The 4202-nt window shown below is 41.6% G+C and overlaps 1 pseudogene; it reads right to left on the bottom strand.

The window, feature by feature from the left end:
• Positions 1–452: 452 nt before the first annotated feature.
• Positions 453–1037, bottom strand: LOC149248593 (serine/threonine-protein kinase CTR1 pseudogene; annotated as a pseudogene).
• Between the last annotated feature and the right edge of the window lie 3165 nt (positions 1038–4202).

The following is a 4202-nucleotide window of genomic DNA, read 5'->3' as shown; positions in this document are numbered from 1 at the left end:
AATAATATCTGAAACAAAATATCCATAGGGTTCTGGGACAACACCAAGCATTCCCATCTTTTCAATAATAAACTGGAAACAGAGTCCACCAACGTAGAGCGAAAACGCAATAGGCAAAATAAGTGGAATAATGTAACCACGAGTGACCTAAGCAAATGTCGACCAAAGAATTTGACAGAGATCGTGAAAACTGGCCACGTTAAAATCAGGAATACTGCCCACCAAAATGTCAAAGAAATTATATCAAGTCCAGTATAAAAGCCAATTGATTCCTATCAGAGGTTTCAGCAATATCCTGGGCGCACCTTTCTCCCTGTTTTGTAACAGTCCAATCCTTGTGCACGGAGACAACGGAACGATCATATAGTTGAGGAGTGAATTCTGTGCCTGCCTCCGTAATGATCGTCCAAGAGTTTGCGCAAGAAGCCTCACAGTCAATATATAACCCACCTTCATTTAATCTCAATGAACTGCTTTCTGGTGAACCATTTGATGCAGGACAGTTGAAATCCAGCTTTGACGTTAGCTTTCGGTGTAAAGAACATTGTATCTGGCTTAGACATAACCCCTGGTCTTCCAATTAAATCAACAACGTATTCCCTGTCATCACCACACTGCACAATACAGGATGAACCATCATCCTTCCCGCAATACCTACAGCCCCGAGCAATACGACAGGGCAAGTCAATGGTATCTGCTAATACTTTGAACAACAAAGCCCGATGCCTGCAGAGGCCCACAGAAAGACTTCCTATTGAAAAAACAATGGAAGTTAAACAGTCTCTCAGCATCTTACTGCTGGCATCCCAACGCATCATTAGGTCTCCATGCTCAGTGGAAGCTGCATCCCCCATCAGGTTGCAAACAAGGTTCCCGAGTTGTTCAACAACCTCTTTTTTATTAGCACAACCATAAACAAGACTTAAAGCCTTGTTTTGAAGTTCTCTTAGATAAGAGTCCCCCCGCTTATCTATCAAAATGACTTCCAACGAAGAATCACTTGCATTAACAGATTTCAGTGATTCCAGTGATGGCATTCGACTACATTCCCTTGAGTCACTCTTTGCGCCCCTTGTGTGTTGCATTCCTTGCCATGTATCAGAGTTTGCCCTCTTTTAAATTGACTACTCCAACACCGCCATCTCCATCTTTGTATTCAATAATGACAACGAACCAGTAAAGGAAGTAGTGGCCCCTTCTTAAACATATAATGAGCTAATTTGTGATGAAGACTGCACCAAACTTCATAAATACCCAACAGCCCTGATAGCAACCTCCGCATCTATTACCGTCTTTGAACAGGCCCGACTTCCTACTGCTATTTTTGATGGGAAAGGAATCTGTTTCACCAACTTACAATTTGAGGTTCATTTTGGGCATCTGCTTTGGTGATAGGCGAGGACCCATCTGGCAAGCGCCATTGTTTTGATATGTTCACATGATGTTCATCATTCCATGATGAATGCCCTCATCTCAAGTTCTTGAGCACCCCAAAATGACCAACAGAAATATTTTGTAAATTTCCCTTTATGTATCTATCTTTATTGCCAAAGACATCTTGATCTCAATATCCAGACCACGTTCTTCATCGTAAACCTGTTATTGTACATGCATCTGTCATCTGTCAGCTCCCAACTGCCCGTTTAATGAATTAATAAAAAGCTGGTCAACATGTTCCAGAAGGCACTTTGCAATCACAAATTCCTCTGCCATCATACAAAAGCATCTCAGCCGGTGTTACATTTTGGTACATTGCTTCTAGACAATAAGCCCGGGCATAGAACAATTTCCTAAGTTAAAAGGCTGCCATCATCCTGCAATATGACCAGTCCTGGTGAATGATAACTTCAGATCTACAGAACAAGCTCTACAAGATATAATTGATATCTCAGATCTTAGCAAGAGCCCTTTTCAGGTGCTAGTCAGAAACTCAAATACACTTTGGCACTTTGTTTATTTGAATTTTAAGATCAAAATATGTACAATGGAAGCCATCAAAGGATATCCCCTTGACACCCTTTGAAGAATATTTAGATAGGCTTCATATGGCAAGCAGCACCAATTTGAAGACTGCAACCATGTACCAGAAAGAACCAAAGCCCTTTTCAGCTGTTGCCCTTGAACTCCCACAAATATCACAATAAAATGCTCGAGAGCATTTTCTCAACTAAGAACTGCAGATTCTGACGCTTGCGTCTCAGTCACTATTTGGCCAGAATACCCCACATCAGTCAATGGGGGAATTTGGGGAGCTGAGTTTTGCGGGTTGAGCATCCTGAACAAGACCCAAAACCACTAATGTTGACCTAGGCAAAGAAGAACGAATGTTTGGTTGGCTGACATGAGCAACCAAAGGTACTCTTAATGCAGGAGTCTTGTTAATAGCATTTTCAAGTTGTGCTGCAGGTAACTGTAATAACACATGAAATGAATGTGGCTTTGTTTGGTATGCACACTTGAGAAATCCAACCCACAATTTTGGCAATCTCCATATCTGCTTATTTACTAATCGAGAAAGTATCTCCATTACAAAATCCACCAGAGCAGGAAAAGGGTAGCAATTTCAAGAATTGATGTACCATTCAAGTTGCTGACAAAATCTTTCTTAATCTGCTTGTGAGGATTGAGGCAAGTACTGTAGGACTCCATTGATATATTTTGAAAAGTGAATATTCTGAATTGTGCTTGTGCAGGGATAGGAATTTGAAGTCGCTGCTGCCTTTTGAAGAGCTAGAGAATAAATTACACAAATTTAAACAACACATTAATGATTTCTTCTTCAAAACAGGGTTTTGAAGAAGAATCAATCTCTGACATGAGACAGAGTCTAACATCGGCTCCATTTGGGATGGCAGCTGCCGCTCCGTGGAGGTGCCAAGAACCGCAGAACTTTGGGAGAGCAGACAGTGCCTCCACCATTGGGCAATGGAGTCATCATCAACACAACTCTTGATTTATTTTCAAACTGAAACTGAACTCAAACAACCTTCAAGCAAACTAAAACAAGATGCTGCCCTTATGGCTGCTTATTTATGTACAACATCTACTCTAATCTGTTGTACAAACACTAGATCAGGTAATACTAAAATGCCAAATTAACCATTCAAGTAAACCTGAAAATGAAGCCGCTTGAGAATGCTGCCACGAAGTCACAGATGCAGATGCTGGCAGCCCTTCATGTGAGTACTGAGCTTGGTCACGGAAAAGACAGCCTGATCTGTCAATCAAACTGAAAAATGTGTCCATGTATACCGCAATAGGATCACGGACACCAGACTCTGTTGGCTGCCCCAACTCTGCAACACATGCTTCCAGCTGCACATTGTCAATGTATACCTCTATAGGCAAGTCTGTTATTGCTTGTTGTGAAGGAAGAAGGATTTCCAAGAACTTTTTAGGGTCTTGGAAATCATAAGACTGGATCTGCTCATCTAAATCTTGAATCTCCTTCTCGATTCTTTCAACAAGTAACTCACAGACGCTAGGATGATAATTCGGAGATTTCAAACATTGAAGGAAAAAACTTAAAACTTCTTCATTAATTTCAACATCCACTAAGCATTCTCTAAATTCGTTTAGAGCTTCACACAGTGCAGGGTTTGCCACATACCCTACCATTGCATGAACAAATCAATAGGCACTGGAATGTCTGGATCGAATTGGAGTCGTCGGGTGAATGGTTCAGCCTGCATAAGTGTCTGACTGCTGTCCACCATCAGCATCAGATCTGCACCTTGATCGCATGTACTGGGGTGAAATGCAACCGAAGTGTTGTTTTCACAAGCTCACGGAAATTGACTGAAGCAGCATTTATCTACTAACGCTGATGTAAAACAAGAGCGTTTTCGAAGGCTCCTAGCATAACTTCAGGCTCCGTCTAAGACTTATGAAACAAACACATCAATGAACAAAGGATTAGATGTTCTCCCCAGTATGGTCGCCACTATGTTAGCGCTTGGAATTCACCTAGGCTGAGATAGACAAACTCTCAAGGCTACATCAAACCATTTCACCTCGTAGCTAGCCCTACGAGGTATGAGAAGGCTCTCTTGGGTCAGATTCGGTAGATCTTTCAATAGGATGAGCTGACCCAATTAGGAATAAAGATCTTAGGCTAGTAAATTGATAGGGGGGTTGATTTAATGATTTTTGGGGTTTTTGGTGGCAATTGGAGGGAGTGCAATTCAGGGTGCGGGGATTGA

This window comes from Pinus tabuliformis, chromosome 7 (assembly GCF_031772625.1).
Source record: "Pinus tabuliformis cultivar Carrire ecotype Pingquan chromosome 7, CPIR1, whole genome shotgun sequence".
In the NCBI taxonomy this organism is placed as follows: Eukaryota; Viridiplantae; Streptophyta; class Pinopsida; order Pinales; family Pinaceae; genus Pinus; species Pinus tabuliformis.
The sequence above is the reverse complement of the archived record's forward strand: the minus strand, read 5'-3'. Positions and strand labels throughout refer to the sequence as shown.